The 19729-nt window shown below is 28.2% G+C and overlaps 2 protein-coding genes across 5 annotated transcripts in view; one reads left to right on the top strand and one right to left on the bottom strand.

Annotated features, from left to right (window-relative positions):
- LOC119606221 overlaps window positions 1–19729 on the bottom strand; it is a 261582-nt gene that overhangs the window by 174148 nt on the left and 67705 nt on the right. For both annotated transcript variants that reach the window (XR_005231633.1, XR_005231632.1), the window contains exon 3: window positions 14993–15115. The gene's annotated coding sequence lies outside the window, so the exon portion shown is untranslated. The remainder of the gene's footprint in view (window positions 1–14992; window positions 15116–19729) is intronic.
- The window catches only part of LOC119606144, a 34136-nt gene that overhangs the window by 10657 nt on the left and 3750 nt on the right, over window positions 1–19729 (top strand). The window lies entirely within an intron of this gene.

Raw genomic sequence — 19729 nt, 5'->3', positions numbered from 1 at the left:
GTCGATATAAAAGAAATATTTAAGGTGCGTACAAAAGCTAAAATAGATAAACTTTTAATTGCATAAGCAGCTTAATAAAGAAAAAAAAAAGAAACTGAAATAGTTTTAATATAAATTATTTAAAGAAACGCCTACCTAGAAATAAATTTTACATGTTTGTTTCAAATGTGTTTTTTTCTTAATTTTCTAAAGATTGTAGTAATAACATTAAAAATGTGTTATTTAAAAACAAACGTAATTTTAATGAACAAAAGTTTTACAAAATTCCTCTAAATTTGCCTGATGGCATAAAAATAACACGCACTCTGGGGGCTTGGAGTAAGAAAAATAAGAAAACTTTTTTTTAAATTTTAAAGAAAAACAACGGTTTATTTTATCATCTATTACTTTTAATACTTGTTTAGAACGCGTCTATATATATAATGATCATGCAACAGTTTTCTAACAAAAAAAAAAAAAAAATAACAAAAATTATGAACATTATGCTCACACGTTTCTAAACAAGTTGTTTTGTGCTTGATGTTGCAGAGTCTGTCTAAGACGGGGCTGTCAAGTGTTGCTGGCTGTTAAGGCTGCAACACGAGCAATGAAGTTTTATTCAACTGGTTAAAATATTTTTACTTTTTTACTGCAATTCTTGCAAACATTGAGTGAAACTGATATAGTTTTGAACAAAATTTTAATGGCCTAATCTCTTTTTAAATTTTAAGAGTCGTTACACGGTGCTTTACTAACTACTTTACTGTTTAGTCTGGAAAAAATACAAGAGATTTTTTTTAATGAATTATTCTTTCATTAAATCAGTTGTTAAATAGTGCATTTTATGTGGTGGGAATGAAAATTAATTATATTTTTTTTTACGAGTCTTTCTTTACTTGTTTAAAGTTTTCGTGTTAATTGTTTATATTAACTGTTTTCTTTTTAGCCTTTTTTATCGGCCATTTCTTTTGGTTTTTATTATTTTATCTATTATTCTATTTATTATCTACTTTTTTTAACAGTGTTAGTTACTCTTTCGTTGAAGTTGTAAAAGGAAAAGTGTTTTTTTAAGCCACATTCTATATATTAACATCTATCAAATGACATTAATTTCATTCTTTTCAAACTTTTCTTTTTCTATGCTTTTAACGCTCCCCTTTTAAGCTGTAGCTTATTATTATGCTTTTGTCTAAGAAATTTCATTTTTATTCATATTGTTATTGTGTTGTGTCTTCTTAAAAGTTTGCTTATGATGCATAAAGGTGTCAAATTTTACCGTTAGTTTTAAAAGAAAAGAATTCAATTTCAATTTTAATGATGTATAAATTCTCTTCACATGAAGTAAGAGTATTTATTATAAACATTTCAAAAATAATTTTTAAGATAAACTAACTTTTTTATGCTGGTATGTTAAAGAGAGAGAGAGATATGAATGAGTAAGTTATAGTTGTTGTCATATATTAAAATTCATAAATTTTTTTTATTATTTAAATCACAGTTTAAATAGTTTTTTAAACGTAACTTAATTATTATGGCCAAAAAAAATTCCTATAAAATTAAAAAATTTCAAAAGTTTTCAAACCATTTCAACTTTAAAAAAATTTTTGACAAATATTTATTATTTTACTATTTTAATAGAGTTTTTTGCACAACAGCTTCTTATTTACATTTAATTATTTTCATCTCACTTTAAATTCTTGAAAATAAAAATTTTTATTAAACCATTTACTTCCATAGAGAGTAACAATTGCTGTTAAACAAAAAAATGTCAATAACAATAAAAATTCACCACATCAGAATTGAAAATGCAAAAAGTACAAAAAAAAAAAAAATAAAATAAAATAAAAACGTAAAAATTGTCTTAACAACAATTTGCTGGCATAAATCATCACAGTAAACAGCAAAACTCTTAAAACACAGAAAGAACTTACAAAATAAGAAACAGACAGACGGACAGACGGACGAATAGGCGTTCAACTAAGCTAAGCAAGCCAAAAACAAGCCAGCAGGCAATTGTATGTATAAGTTTATGTGTCCTTTTGGCATTGTCGAAGTTTTTGCTCAACACCCAGCACTGATCGATTTCATTTATTGCCTCAAACGACAAACAACTGAAATATAAGATCTACTAACAAGTGATGGTGGGTTTGTTTTAACGGTCAAGTTTAAGATTTCGAAAATCACAAGAAAAAATATTTCTCAAAAAAGGTACAAAAAAATGGTCATGTGTCAAAAACAATACACACACAATTGAAAATCGCATATTAAGAGTATAAGCACTTGTGTTAAAGCTCAAGTACACTCCATGACAAATAAAGAGGGCACTTAAATTTTTTATTTAAATAATAAATTTACTAAGAACTTCAGTCTCTGAAGGGGTTGTTTAAGTTGAAAAAAAGCTTTAAAAACAGGTTTTTGTAACAAAAGCTTTTGTAATGATTTTCTTTAGAAAAGCTGTTTTTGTAAAATAAACTTAAATTTTTTATTTAAATAATAAATTTACTAAGAACTGGAATCTCTGAAGGGGTTTGAGTTGAAATAAAGCTTTAAAAACAGGTTTCTACAACAAAAGCTTTTGTAATGATTTTCTTTGGAAAAGTTAGTTTTGTAAAATAAACTTATAAAGTGAATGAAAAGAATTTTGTATACTTTTAGTTCACAACAAGATTTTAGTAATAAAATGTTATTTAATGCAAAAGCTTTTGAAGTCAAAAAAGCTTGTTTAGTAAAAATTTAATTTTGTATACTTTTAGTTCACAACAAGATTTTAGTAATAAAATGTTATTTAATGCAAAAGCTTTTGAAGTCAAAAAAGCTTGTTTAGTAAAAATTTAATTTTTATGAAAAATAGCTTTTTAAGAAAAAAAGAGCTTTTTGAGGCAAATTCCTTTTTGAGCGAAAAAGCTCTTTTCAACACAAAAGTTGTTATTTTGAAAAAGCTAGAAGGAATATCTCTCTTGATTTAAAAGAATTTTCTAGATTTTTTGTTTAAAATAATTTTTTTAGTAATAAAATGTTATTTAATGTAAAAGCTTTTGAAGTCGAAAAAGCTCGCTTAGTAAAAATAAAATAAAATTATTATGAAAAACGTCTTTAAGTTGTAAAGAAGACTATTTTAGCACAAAAATTATTATTCTGAAATAAGCTAGAAAGAAAAGCTCTCTGCAGAGTTTTAGTGCTGAAAAGCTTGAATAGTGAATATGTTAATTTTATGAAAAAAAGGGTTTTATAACAAAAAATATATATTATTTATTTAGTAAAATATATTTTAGTATTTTGTTGATAAAGCTGTTAAAATCGAATGAATGGAAATGCCAAATTTATAAGAAAAGCTTTATCAATCTAGTAGGGAGTTTTAGTAAAAAAAAATAGTTGTTTAGTGACAAAAGAATTTTTAGTAAAAACAATAGAACGCTTTTGAGGAGAAAGCTTCTTGAAGGAAAAAGCTTTTTAGGAATAAGGCAAAAGCTTTTGAAACATAAAGCTTTTGAGAAGTAAGCTTTTTGAAGGAAAAAGCTTTTTGAGGAGAAAGCTTTTTACGAATAAGGCCAAAGCTTTTGAAATATAAAGCTTTTGAGGAGTAGGCTTTTTGAAGGAAAAAGCTTTATAATAAAAATAAAATAAAAACGTTTTAAGAAAATGAAAATGTTATTTAAAAAAAAAAAGCATTTAAAGAAAAATTTTTTGGAGGTAAAAGCTTATTTGTAAAAAAAAAACTTTTAAGAAAAAAATTGAATTTGAGGGCTTTTTATTGAAAAACTATTAAAGAAAGTTTTGTAGTTTAATTTAAAACATTTTCAAAGTATGTCAGTAAGCTGGGTGAACTATTTTTTTATCGTCGCCTGTAGGTTAACATAAAAGCCCTTTAATCAAAGCACCCATTTCAACAAAAGGTTGCTGTTGTTTATGTGATTTTCATTTTTTTGTTCTGTTCATTTTATTTAATTTTTTATTCGTTTTGATGCTGTGGCTGATGATGATGAGGTATTTAAACTTGAACTTAATTCAATGTTAAAAGGTATTGCTACTACAACAATAAGAAAACTAAACTACTACTGCCACCACTAAACCAAAGTACTACTACTACTGCTGATGCTACAAACCTAATGAAATCCATTGAAAACGGGGAACTCGTGTTGAATGTATGTCGTAGTTTAAAAGATGAAAACCAAAAAAATATAAAGAAAAAAAAAATAAATAAATAAACTTTATATATATTTAATCTTGATGGCGGTTTAAGTTTAAAGTTGTTGTTGTAATTTTTTGTTGTCGATTTTTTTTTATTATTTTGGAGTGTGTAGTTTTTATTATTGTAATGCGAGTGCATCACTATCGTCGTCATGATCATCATCAACAGCATCATCATCGTCAGCATGATCATAATTTTACTTACTGCCTCAGTTACTGTTTTTTACCAAACATTCATTGCTGCTGCTACTGCTGCAGTTAGTTGTTGTAAATAACCTTGAACTTTAAAGTTATAAAAGCGGTCTCTTAAAGCATTGGTAAATACTAGACAAACTAAACTGAACCGTTCAAGCAAAAAACATAAACATACTCGTAAAGTTACATATAGCTAGAAGATTTTTCCCTCTTCATAAAACGACAAAAAATGACTACTTCACAAAAAAAAAGAAATGAAAAGAAATACATGTCAGTCAATTTTAAACATTGATGTTTTTGTTTCTGTTCTTTCCGTTTTTACTAAGGATGATAACAATGCTGATGATGCGGCAAGTTTTCATAAAAAGTTACTTTATAGCTGAGCTGTCCAAGCTTAAGAATTTCTCTATGTAAGTGATTTAAATATTTTGTGAAAAATGAACAGCAATTATTCATAAAAGTCTAAACTTATAAATCAAATTCTAGTAAAATTAAAATGTTTACGCTCAGCCATCGAACTGACAGCGCGATTAATTGAATTTGTAATTTGCTTTTCAATTTAGGTTGCCCATACAGAGTTTGTCTGTATAAAACGTTTGTTTGCATTATTTTATTGCGGCTCGTTTACACTTTCAAGACATCCTAAACCAACAGCAGCAGCCAACTTGACGTTGTTCAACGCTACTAAACTAAACTATAGATCCACGACAACCCATTTATATACTACATACATACTCTATTTATAATTTTTATTTTCGCTTGTTTTTCAATTTTATTATTATTATTTTTTTTTAAATTTTTTTTTACTTCAATTTTGCAATGTATGATGACAATAATCATTTTGCCTTTAGGTGATGTGATGGCTCTTTAAAGGAAACTTCATATTACAACTAGCTGCTACTAGTACTAAAACCATAAGGACTACTAGTTATTTTCTTCAACTGACGGACTGACGGACTCTGACTACTTAGTTAGTAAAATAAAACTTTAGTATTTTTCACTTCTCAATTAATTGTAGTTTAATTTTAATGTTTAAAAAGGGCGTGTTTGAATAGGATGTTAACCGAGTTAACATACTAAAACTGTATACAGGGTTGAGTAGTAAATTTTAAAATAAAGGCCAATATCTAGTTTATTTTATTGCTACACAAATTGTTTAGGTTCTTTAAATCATCTTTGATTTTGCACGGCTATAGCTGCTGCTTGCTACATGTATGTATGTGCCAGGAAGGACCACCCAGTCATTTAACCGAATTGTTCTCTATAGCCTAAGAAGAGTGCTGGCTGTTGTACATGTATTTATTAATAATAGTAACAAAAAAAAAAATAAATATATTAAAAGTTGTTAATGGAGCCCCTTTCAAACAATTGCTGGTAATTATCGTGTTGAAACAACGTTTATAGACAATTGTAGGGTTGTGTTCTAAAGTTAACTAATTTTTATCGTTTTACAATTGATACCCATAATTGGTAATCAATACTAGTTTATATACTATAGCTTTTAAGTTGTAAAATGCTTAAGGTAATTTTCATAAATTAACACGAAATTTTTTCTTGGCATACGATCTGTATATTTAGATCTTTTTTTAATTGTAGTTGAAGAATTTAAAGCAAAATTTGCATTATTTCTAAAAAATAAAGAAATGCAAATTTACAAGACATATGCTTATTTACAAGAGAAACTGCCGTGTTGGCCTATTTCACAATGGCCTTTTTCAGCCATTGGTTGAGTTTTTGTGACGACTCACCACCGCCCATTGTGCTTCTAACACGCATGTGGCAATTTACTTATATGGAATTTCCTGTCCAGTATACGTGAACTTTGCTCAAGTACTTGAGCTATCTAATCTCTGATGGGATGGCTTCTGTTGAGTCGACAAAAGCACCTAGAGACGTAACCGATAGACCGAAGTACGAATCAATCAAATAAGCCGAGACTTTGTTCTTACTCACAAAGACTCACTGTGGTAAATCTGGTATGAACAGAATTTACTGTAAATATACCTGCACAATGAAGGAAAATTCAATGCTATCACTTGTATAAGATATCTTTCATCCATCACCTTTCAAACCAGAACACTTCTCATTTATCCGACACACTAAATAGAGAACAAAATCCGACACACTTACTATAGGTATACGGGTTGGCAAGACCCGTATACCCTACATTCATCCTGTATTATATACAATTAACACCGACACATTTCCAACGCTTAGTCCCACAGTCAATCCTCTGTGGGTCAGTCTTTTCACCGCAACTTACTCTTCCCGCGAAGAGTAAGAGCCACTACGTGGGTCCCGAAGGAACCTCAACCAACTGACCAGCCAGGACAAGCCCTGCAATCCGTAGTACCATATTATATGGTTCTCTGTTTCGACCCCATGTCAAATCATTCCAAGGACTAGCTGAGCAGCGAAATGACATCACCAGCTTATAGTCCCGGCAGTCTAGAGGTACTGGTAGCACCTCTTTACACCGGGATTGCAATACATCAAGATGTGGGTCTTTTATCAAGAAAACATGACCCCTGGGGGATTAATTAGAAATGTTTAACAAAAGAAATTTGCAATGACAATTATCACAACATTGCATTTTTACAATTATTAAGAAGGCATACTTAACAAGGCAGAGAGCACATGTTTATCGTTTGGTTATCTTTCAATGTAATTTTAATAAGATTTCTAAGTAGAAAAGGTCTTGCAATTTTGCTACACTCAAAAATACAACTTTTTACTACGGCCTTTGGTTTCTACATCTAGTCTATTAAGTGTCCAAAATAATGATTTAGTTTCTATATCTTTCTATTACGTGTTCAAAACTCGCAATGATCATTAACATATGCTATACACGTATTGCATTTTTGCAACATTCAAAATAGCGTAGAGCTTTTCATTACTATATTTCTTCCTAGTAGAAAGAAAGTCTTGTAAATTTGCAAGTGTAATTTAAACAAGATGACGATTTAGCTTGAGCAATACAATTGAATCACATTCCTCAGTAGCAAAAGGTCTTGCAAAATGTATCTGCATCAATATTGCATTTTTGCAACCCTCAATGAAGCCTAGAACTTTTTTTACAGTATTTCGTTTGTATGAATGAGTCTTGCAAAAGTGCAAGAAACAATTAGAAATCGTTGCATTTTCTTAATACTCAAAGTGGAAATTTAGAAATTCTTGCATATTTACAACATTCAAACGGTATTAGAGTTATTTACTTCAAATCGCTTTTGTAGTAACAAGTCTTGCAAAATTTCAAATACTACAACATTGCATTTTTGCAAACCTAACAAGTAAGAGTGTTATATTCGGCTATGCCGAATCTTATATACCCACCATCAAACCTCGTTTGACTCGAATGAAACTTACTTATGTCTAATTTCATCTATATATTCGTATTTTTAGGCCAGTTATAAGCGTTAAAGTAATTTTCTGAAGGGGACATTATATGGGGGGGTAGGGTCAATTATGGGTCGATCCTCATAAAATTTGGTAGACAGAATTTGGTTCGTATAAAATTTATTTGTGTCGAATTTCATCGCTACACTCGTATTTTTAAGTCATTAATGAGCGTTGCAGTCATTTTCTGAAGGGGACCTTATATGGGGGGTAGGGTCAATCATGGACCGATCAACATAAAATTTTTTAGATAGATTTTGACTCGTATGAAAATTACTTATGTCGAATTTTATCTATATACTAGAATTTTTAAGCCAGTAATGAGCGTTAAAGTCATTTTCTGAAGGGGACCTTATATGGGGGGTAGGGTCAATTATGGACCGATCCTCATAAAATTTTACACAGTGATTTTGGATCACAAGAAACTTACTTATGTCGAATTTCATCGCTATATTCGTATTTTTAAACAAGTTATGGCTGTTAAAGCTGCTTTTCTAGGGGCCACTTGTATGGGGGCTATCCGAAATCGTGGACCGATATTGCCCATTTTCAATACCAAACAAACCTTACATATAAGAAATATTTATGTGAAATTTCAAGCCTCTAGCTCTTTCCATTCGGACTCTATCGTGCTTTCAACAGACAGACAGACGGACGGACGGACAGACGGACAGACATGGCTAGATCGTCTTAGAATTTAATGAGGACCCAGAATATATATACTTTTGTGGGTCTCTGACCAATATTTCGATGTGTTACAAACGGAATGACAAAATCAATATACCCCCCATCTTTTTTGATGGTGGGTATAAAAAGACATAGAACTTAGATTTAGTTCATATGTCTTTCTCCTTATAGTTCAAAAATATATTGTATTGCAATTTTAACATCATACTATCTTAACTTTAGTTGATTTGTGGTCAACAATCAAGGTGTGAGAGTTTATAGATAACTGTTCATACTTATAGTTTGTTATAATTTATTAGCTTTATAATTCAAAAATAAGTAGGGTTCACAAATGATCCCTAATAACACCTATAATAAGGTGTGTCTAGAGAAAATATGAATATATAACTTATCTACTTAATTATAAGTATTCCTCTATAAGTCCGTTAAAACTGTTAGTTAATACCTCAAACAGTTATAGGTTTTTAAACATATTTCAAACTTTAATTATATTAACTGTATATATTTCAAATCTACAATCCATAATATGCAAAAATTTATTACTACCGTATACATTATTTATAGATTATGCCAAACTTTACTGTTTTAATGTGTTAAATTAACTTTCAAATACATAAATTTTATGTATAAATTATAGTTAAAGGTGTAACTGTTTTATTATAAACCAATTAAATTGCAAATTTTAAATTTATACAGCAATAAAGGTAATTGATTTGAAATTTAAATAAAGATTTTGCATAAAAATATTAAAGCTAAGTTAAAGGCAAAATAAGATAGAAACAGAGGAAAGAATAAGTATAAGAAATATGTTGTATGTTGGCATGAAATAAAGCTGCACGTGTCTTAAGTCTTTCGTTTGCTTTAGCTTAAGGAGATTAAATGGTTATATATTCAAAACAAATTTAGGTTTTGAGTTCATTTCTTTTATAGTAAACATTTAAAATTCTAACTAAAACTTTTAATTACAGTTAATTTCAAAGTTGATAAACTCTCAAAGATATCAGTTTAAGGTGTTAATTTGGGTCTTGAAAAAAAAAAAACATAAAATATAAATGTTTAAGGCAAAGCTTTTAATTGTAACATAAATAAAACTATTTGTTTTTAAAAACTAACGGTTTATAGTTTATATTTAAAATTACTTAATAGAATTTGCTTTGGTTAGAAATTATTATCTTTTTATGTAATTTAATCAAGCAAATAAGCAATTTTCATTAATGTCTCTCTGCCTGAGTCTTGTTTAAAAAAATTGAAGGAAGCTGACTTAGAGAGTTTTAGTTTTGCGTTTGACATTATTATCTTAATAATCATAAACCAAAAAATCAATTTGTATGTACCAGTTTAGCTGTTTAGGTGTTGTTGTTTGCTTTCCTGTATGTATTTGGGCTCATTTTTTTTTTACGTTTCGTTTTATATTACAACATATATAAGTATAAGTATAAACCTGTATAGGAAAACTAGGATGTCTGCTTTGGTTTTAGCTTTAGTTTATAAAAATATATGTATGTTTTCTTTTTTGTGGCTCTGTCTGTCTCCATTTGTCTGTCTGTCCTTTTAAAACTCTACGATAGAGTAATTACTTAAGAAAAAAAAACTGTATAAAAATGCCGGTTACTAGTTTATATGAGTTTTTAAATACTCCTCCCTCCTCCAACACTCTTGGCTGCAACTAGTTTGTTTAGTTTGTTCATTCATTAAAAATTTTCAATACAAAATCTATAAGTAAAATCCAAAACCAAAACAACAAATACAAAAAATATAAACTAAAACATATTGTACGTAGTATGTGTGTTTAGTTGTCTGTCTGTCCGTCCGTCTGTCTGCACGTCTAAACACGTACATATTGTATTACTTCAACATTAGTCATTACGGCAACAGCAACATCAGTAGCAGCAGCTTTAGCATTAAAGCAACAACATCAACAGCATTTACAATCAGTTATTTAGAATTATGTTGTGCTTTAGTCCATGTTGTTGCTGTTGCAGGTTTTTTTTCTAGTGTTTGCATTGCTGTGCTTACTTGTCGTCTGTTGTGTGTTGCTGACAGCTGTAGACGGCCGGCTCAACCTGTTCCCCTTAAACAGTTTTATTTAGTTGCATTTGTTTGTTTTTTGTTTTCAATTTTTTTTATTTAAGAAAATGTTGCAATTGCTCCGTTTTCTTTTTCTTACTTTTGTTGTTTTCCTGCTAACATTCGTTCAATTTTCAACTATTGGTGTTGTGTCAGCATTACATACTGGCATTTGTTTTCAATTTCATTGAAATCTTTTTTCTTATTTTTTGTTAAAATTTTTTTCTGGTTGCTTACATATAGCTTAACCAAAGTCATGGCTAAGTTAAAGTCTATATGTATTGGTAGGTATTAATTTGGTTAGTTTTAGTTATAAGTCGCTTGCCACATAGAGCCAGTCATAGTCATAACTAGTTAAAACTTATCGATTACATTACATTTACTCAAACACTCTTAAGTTAAGTTGTGTAAATGGAGGTTTGTGTTTTTTTAGATTTTTTTCTCTTTCAGAAAACTTTATATTTATCACTCATTTTGATCAAAATATTCATAAGTAATAAATGAAAAACAATCAGGTTTTAATAGATAATTCATTATTTAAGATTTTCTTATCTGAATCTGGTCACTTTATACTACTTTTTTTTCTTTTTGTATAAAGAACTCATTATGTTTAAGGGGTCCACATATTCGTACCTTTATATGGTATAAGTAGATGTATAAAGATGTGTCGAACAATTAAGTTGTCCTTGACAATGAACGTTGAAAAAAAGAACAAGCTTTTAAAGCACATACACTTAGAAAAAAATAGTAGTATTATATCAAATGAAAAATATTTCGAAAATTATCTATACAAATAGAAACTAAAACCATTTGAACAATTTTTTGAAAAATTTTCTATAAAACGAGAGTTTTTCAGAATATTTTCTATTAAAAGAGAATTTTTCAGAATATTTTTTATTAAAAGAGAATTATTTAGAATATTTTTAATTAAAAGAGAATTTTTCAGAATATTTTTTATTAAAAGAGAATTTTTCAGAATATTTTTTATAAACAGAGAATTTTTCAGAATATTTTTTATATTTTTATTAAAAGAGAATTATTCAGAATATTTTTAATTAAAAGAGAATTTTTCAGAATATTTTTTATTAAAAGAGAATTTTTCCGAATATTTTTTATAAACAGAGAATTTTTCCGAATATTTTTTATAAACAGAGAATTTTTCAAAAATTTTCTATAAAAAGAGAATTTTTCGAAAATTTTCTATCAAAAGAGAATTTTTCAAAAATTTTCTATAAAAAGAGAATTTTTCAAAAACTTTCTATAAAAGGAGAATTTTTCAAAAATTTTCTATAAAAATAGAATTTTTCAAAAATTTTATATAAAAATAGAATTTTTCAAAAATTTTATATAAAAGGAGAATTTTTCAAAAATTTTCAATAAGAAGGGAAATTTGCAAAAATTTTCTATGAAAAGAGAATTTTTCAAAAATTTTCTATAAAAAGAGCAATTTTCGAAAAGTTTCTATAAAAAGAGAATTTTTCAAAAAATTTCTATGAAAAGAGAATTTTTTCCAAAATGTTTTTTAAAAAAATAATGTTTTGAAAATTGTCTATAAAAAAAGAATTTTTCCAAAATTTTCTATAAAAAGAGTATATAGAAAGCTATCAAAAGCTTTCTAAACAAAAATAATTTCTCAAAATCTTCCCAAAAAATTTGAACATTTCTCAAAAATCCTTTATAAATATAACATTTAAGAAAATTTCTCTCTGTGTATTTTTCTGCTTAACTAAAGTAATGAAACTTGAAACTTTATTAGTTTAAGGCTTTTGTTTTTGCGCTTAAAGTGGCTAAAATATAAACAGACCCCAACAGTACCCACTTAAGCTAAGTATGAAATAAAGATACCAAAACAAATGGACAGAATGGCCGAGGAAAAGACAGACTAGACTGGCTGACTTAACATCGGACAGTCACCAAAGATCTCAAGTGTATGGCATACATGTTATAGAATGTATATTAATTAACAGAAATTCATTAAATATCAACAAGCAATGAACACTTTTCGCAGTACTTGTAGCCTTTCAGTATCAAGTTTATTAACTCAGTTTCTTTAGTGTCCAAGTATCTGACTTCTTTACACATCCTAGGTATTGATTTACACAATTAGAACCAATAAAGTTTGGTTTTTTGAGAATATTTTATTTATTCTTTTTTTTTTTTGTTTTAAACTTAATTTTGTATATTTTGTACTTGACCTTCGTTTTGTAAAACACTTTAAGTTTCATGGTATTTTTTGTACCGTAGTATTTTAGCGTTGGAATATATGTTTTTTTTTTTTTTGGGAGGCAGAGAGCGAGAACAGTCTAATCATGGTGTTGTTATTTTCATGATAAACATAAAAGATTAACATACATTGTTGTATTGAAATATTGTTCTACTATTAACGTTTTTTGTTGTTGAAAGAACATATCTATAGGTGGGTAAATTTAAAAGAATTTACAATCCTTTACTAAATATATCAGTTATCGATCACATTTTTTCCTTATGGGGAAGAGAGTTCAGAGAGAGCAAATAAGGTATTGCTACATTACAGTGTATTTCATCATACAAGGAGGCAACTGATCCTTCGGTAAAGCCAACATTAAATTCTAATAACTTTTAAATTGACCCCTGTACACCCCCAAAAATAGAAACATTTGTACTTTATTTTCCAATTTAAGAAAAATCTAAAAGAACATAACAAAAAAATTGACTCCCTCATATACTATATAAATATTGCAACAGTAGATCTTTTAAATCTGTCTCTCTTTCTACACTCTATATCGGAGTATTTAGTCACGCTTTATGCCTAAAGCTCTATTATTATTCTTTTATTTTCTACACTTTGTTGTATTTGTTGTTGCTGTTAAACTTATTTCATATACAATGAAACAAAATCTAACAAATCGTTTGGTAAAACTTTTAGCAACTCCAAGGCATATTGTTCTGAAATGACAATGACCCTAAAGCATGGCCAATTAGTTAAGTTTTGTATTTTTCTATGATTATCTTAAAATGTAGCTTTTTGTTTGTTTGTTTACTGAGGATGGCTGGTTGGAAGACTGGGTGCCTAGAAAGAGTGTGTATGTGTGTGTTATAGTGGGATTTAAATGAGCTAAAGAAATGTTTTACTGCAGCGACTAGCTAAATTGTGGTAAGAAAATTTTATTTAATTTTTTTTCTTTTTTTTAAATTGTAAAATGCAAATAAAACAATTTTTAGCAGCAACAACAACAACCAGCTACAACAATAAGAACAAGACAAAAAACATGTTAATCCAATGACAATCTTCATGTAAACATCAGTCAACTGTTAGACGCCACATTCAGCTGTGGTTTACGTTCAAGTCATGTTTTACCTAAATTTGACATCAGATTGTTGTGGAGTTTTTTTTTTTACTTATTGTTTGTTTTTGTTACTTTAAGTTTTTTTTTTTAGTTCTGCAGTTATTTATGTTGTTTTATTTTGTAACTCACGTGCTATTTGTTTTGTTTTAAAGAAAGATTACAAAAAACAAACTGTAACGAAAAAAAAACATAAGGTTTTGATCTTGTTCTTGTCCACCCACTTTGTGTTAAGTTAAATTTGCTGTCATTGTCTTTCACGGACAAAATACAAGATTTTTCTGTGTAGTTTTTTGTTTTTATTTTTAGTTTAATTTGTTCTGGAACATAGCAGTGAGTTATGCAAGAACATAAAAGTCTAAGATTATATTTATTTTTCGAAATGAAGAAAAGACTAATAGTTTAAACTAGGCTTTGCACTAGGTTATATTATTTTATGTAAACTTTTTTTCGAGTTTTTGTATTCCTTACACAAAGAAGTATTTCCACTTTCTCTAAGATGTTGAAGAATATTGTTTAAATAAAATTTGTCAAGGTACGAGTGAGCGACTTTCTAAACCCAATAGTTCGCAGTACAAATAAGGTATGTGTCTTAAGTCTTTTGTTTTTCTTAAAGGTTTTTTTAGTTCTAGTGTGTTTATTTAATAGAACTCTACATTAAATTTATTATTTTAATACAAAATATGAATTTATCTAATCAAGTTTGCAAACACTGTTGAAGTTTGTTTCTTAAATCTTTTGTTTTTGTAAGTAAAAGCAACTTAACATTAAATTTGCATTTCGAAGTTTGTTTAAAAAAAGTTTGTGTCTTAAGTCTTTCGATTTGTTAAAGAAATTAATAAAAGTTTGACAAACATTGCTGCTAATATAAATTTTGTGGCTTCTGTGTCTCTTAAAGGAAAAGTTGCTCTACAATCTATTTATATTTCAGTTATAAAATCATGTATTAATAAAAGTTTGCCTAACAATGCTGCTTATATGAAGCTTGTGTCTTTAGTCTTTTGTTTTTGTTAAAGAAACAGGAAACCCAATATAAAAATTTTAGGTTACAAAATCTGTATCAATAAAAGTTTTGCAAACACTGATGAAAAACACCAAGCAGGCTCTAATAGCAACATTGACATAACAATTGATGTTCAATTATAACAATTACTTACTTTGTTTTACTAGTCTTTTTTCTCCTTTTTCTTCTTTTTGCCGTGATGTTGTGCTTATTTTTCTATTTATTTACATGTAAGATTTTCCATTTACTCCAGACTCGAAACAACCAGTAACACATTCTAAAATGAGAAGAAATCAACATAAAAAATTAAAAACCTTAAACAACATGTATTTAGGAGAATGATAGTAGAATAAAAAAAAACTTTAATTGCTTGTTTTTGCTATTCGGTTCTTAGCACTTAAAACTCATTAAAAGAAAGTTTTTTTTTTTCAAGTCAATAAAACCAATATAATTTTAGCAGATGGAAAAAATTGTATTTAAAACCGAAAAAAAAAACAACAGAAACTATATAGAACAAATTGAAGACTAAAAAATAGCACTTAGAAATAGAAAATGTTACACTGAAGCTGTAATAGTTAAACTTAAACTAAAGTTTAAAGTAAAATCATACACGCAGGAAAAAATATAGGTTAAAGGTTGCTAATTAGGAATATATACCATACTATATATTATACATATATAGACTAGACTTTAGCCCAGATTTTACACCAGATTATAGAGTAAACTTTAGACAAGACTATAGGTTAGACTATAGACTAGACTAGAATATAGACTAGACTTTAAATTGTACTATAGAAAATACTGTAGACAAGACAAAATAGACTATAGACTAGACTATAGACTAGACTATAGACTAGACTATAGACTAGACTACTAGACTAGGCTATAGACTAGACTATAGACTAGACTATAGAACTAGACTATAGACTAGACTATAGACTAGACTATAGACTAGACTATAGACTAGACTATAGACTAGACTATAGACTAGACTATAGACTAGACTATAGACTAGACTATAGACTAGACTATAGACTAGACTATAGACTAGACTATAGACTAGACTATAGACTAGACTATAGACTAGACTATAGACTAGACTATAGACTAGACTATAGACTAGACTATAGACTAGACTATAGACTAGACTATAGACTAGACTATAGACTAGACTATAGACTAGACTATAGACTAGACTATAGACTAGACTATAGACTAGACTATAGACTAGACTATAGACTAGACTATAGACTAGACTATAGACTAGACTATAGACTAGACTATAGACTAGACTATACTAGACTATAGACCTAGACTATAGACTAGACTATAGACTAGACTATAGACTAGACTATAGACTAGACTATAGACTAGACTATAGACTAGACTATAGACTAGACTATAGACTAGACTATAGACTAGACTATAGACTAGACTATAGACTAGACTATAGACTAGACTATAGACTAGACTATAGAACTAGACTATAGACTAGACTATAGACTGACTATAGACTACTATAGCTAGACTATAGACTAGACTATAGACTAGACTATAGACTAGACTATAGACTAGACTATAGACTAGACTATAGACTAGACTATAGACTAGACTATAGACTAGACTATAGACTAGACTATAGACTAGACTATAGACTAGACTATAGACTAGACTATAGACTAGACTATAGACTGACTATAGACTAGACTATAGACTAGACTATAGACTAGACTATAGACTAGACTATAGACTAGACTATAGACTAGACTATAGACTAGACTATAGACTAGACTATAGACTAGACTATAGACTAGACTATAGACTAGACTATAGACTAGACTATAGACTAGACTATAGACTAGACTATAGACTAGACTATAGACTAGACTATAGACTAGACTATAGACTAGACTATAGACTAGACTATAGACTAGACTATAGACTAGACTATAGACTAGACTATAGACTAGACTATAGACTAGACTATAGACTAGACTATAGACTAGACTAGACTAGACTAGACTATAGACTAGACTATAGACTAGACTATAGACTAGACTATAGACTAGACTATAGACTAGACTATAGACTATAGTCTAAAGACTGGAAATAATTACAATTTTATTATATTGTGGAATTTCTTTTAATAATGTTAACGCCAACCACACATTTTTTCTTTGGGTGTAAGTGCTGTAAAATGCAAGTTTAAACTAAATAGCAAGCTGGTTTTATAAGCGATAAAAAACAAAAACACTACAAACAAACACCAACAATTAGTTTTACTTACATACATGTAAAAAAACACATACATGTATGTCTGTACATACCAACATTTGAATCTATGTAAATGTCTAATGTAAAACACTACTTGGATTTTTTTCTTCCATAGATAGGCTGTTGTTGCTGTAGTTGTTGTTGTTGTTGCTGTGTGCCATTAACACAGTTTAAACTTTAAGAAGAAACTTTAAAACTATAACAACAGCAACAATTGCAATACACGTAATAAAAAATTAAAGAAAAATTAATGAAATTTCTCTATTTTCTAATGAAAAATAAAAAAAATACAAAACACCAAACAAACTCTAACAAAAAAAAAAAACTAATTAGAAAAAAAGTTTTGTAGTAAAATAAACAGTAGGCCATCAAAATCAAACAGCAATAACAATAATTACACTTTTAAGGAGTGTGTATGTGTGTGTGTTTGTGTGAAAGACTGGAATAAACGTTGTGTGAAAGATAAGGTTTAAAGCTTTTTTAAACGACCACTTGAGTTTGGTAGAAGGATGGGAGTACCAACCTAGTAAACTCATTAAAAAAATCTGCTAAATTGCAGTGTTTAGTAAATGGGCCAGTAATTAGGTTTAGAAAATGTATAAGGTAGCAATTGATTTCTTTTTTTTTTGTAACATGTAAATAGAGTTATTTAAGGGTAATAAATGAAAGAGAATAGTTAGTTAGTTAGTTTGAAAGGAGGATGTATATACATCAAATCCGAAGAAATACACCTAGGCCTCTATCGGGCCTGTTGTGCGCTCCTTAACCAGTGCCTCAGGTGGGAATCGAACCCACCACCTCCGGTCTACCAGACTAGAACACTAACCACTAACCTACCGGAGGCCACAATAAAAGAGAATAAGTAAACAAAATAAAGAAATATTTAAGATTGAATCTGCTTGAGATTTTCTTACTGAAAGTTTGATCAACATTTTAAAGATATTTTCTAAATTTTTAATATTTATTGTAAAAAAAAATATTTAAAATTTTGGTTAAAAAGGAAAATTTCGAAAGTTTTTGTTAAGTTTTGTTTTCTCTAAAATTTTTCTCTGGAGAAAGAAATATAATTTGAAATTTTCAACAAAAATAGAGTTTTTCCCAGAAAAACCAAAAATGGTTCATAAAAAAACTTTATACAAAAAAAATAGTTTGATGGGAATGGAATGTTGACCGAAAATTTTTACATTAAAAAATTATAATGAAAAGCTTCCAATTGATTTTTATCAAAATAACAGGTAATAAAGCTATTTTTCCAAAAACTGTTGTATCATTTATTTTTTTTTTTTTCTAACAATTTCTAATGCAGCTTTAGTTTAAGCTAAATTGCGTTTTAAAAAATAGTTTCTTCATTTTGAGGATTTACTATCTTTTTCTTGAAGAATGATTAAAATCTTTAAAGTCAAAAACCAACATGCGTTTAAGTTATGAACTCACTAATACATAAAAGCAATAAATATACGTAGGTAGTTTCTAAAATTAAAAGAAATCTTCAAACAAAATTACTTTTGTAGAGGAAACTTAGCTACAAACATTATTAAGCCAACTTTGTACAAAAACTTATTTTAAGCTTAGAAAAAGTTTAAAAAACCAAACATGCATGTTTAAGCTTAATGTCATGTTAGAGATTTTCTTTCTTTCTATTTTTTTTACCCATTTAATAAGAGTTCGGTTGGAAATTTTTGTTCATTACTGGTAAGCTTGTGGTTTTACCCATTCACGTGCCTTTAAATGAGAAAATATAAAAGAAAAGGGGGAGAAAAGGCAAGAAGACAGAAATAAACATTACCAAACGTAACTTAACAAAGTGGAAGCTAGAGAAAATTAAGTGGTAAATGAATACTTACATTGGTAATGGCATTGGTAATTGCTGGTTGCACCTACTCAGACAAACGTATGGAGGGACGGACAGACTGATGGTTGATTGTGTTTAAATGTTTAAAATAGCTGTGTACTTAGAGGATTAAAGGTCATTTGCATATTTTTACGAAATTACTTTAATAACACTGATTATTGTTTTTTTTTTCAAGTGGAATTTTTGTGTTTGTAATGAAATTCCTTTTAACATGTATACATCATTTTAAAATAATAAAACAAGTTACTTTGAAGGGGGGAAAAATTACCAGCATTTCTTTGATAAAGTTTAACAAGTTAATATATTTAACTGTTTTGCTTAATTTTGTTTAAGCCTTTTAACGAAAACCCCCTTAAGTTAAATATTTATTTGAAACTTGTGTTTTAAATTAAAACAAATATTTATTTATGATGATCATTCATTTTTTCGTTATTTTTAAATTTTTCGTTTGTTTTTTAAGGTTTGCGGATTTTTTTTTTGCAACACAAAGAATTTTTCGCTAACTTTTTTTTGTTGTTTTTTTATTTTGCTTTGTTTTAATTTCGAGGAATCGTTAGTTTTATCTTAAAAATTAAACAGAAGTTGGTTATTTATAAATCACATTTGTTAAAAATCTGCATGACGTCAATTTTTAATGTTATGCTTTTTATAAAGAATTGTTTTGCAAAAGCAAAAAAAAACCTTGAATGAAAAATTTTCTAAAAACTAAATTTTATGGTTTTTAATTTAAAATTAATTTTTATTTTAAAAAAATGGGTCATCATA

Source organism: Lucilia sericata, unplaced genomic scaffold, assembly GCF_015586225.1.
Source record: "Lucilia sericata isolate MDLA Ls3-8-SP2 unplaced genomic scaffold, ASM1558622v1 Contig000017F_arrow, whole genome shotgun sequence".
Taxonomy (NCBI): Eukaryota; Metazoa; Arthropoda; class Insecta; order Diptera; family Calliphoridae; genus Lucilia; species Lucilia sericata.
The sequence above is the reverse complement of the archived record's forward strand: the minus strand, read 5'-3'. Positions and strand labels throughout refer to the sequence as shown.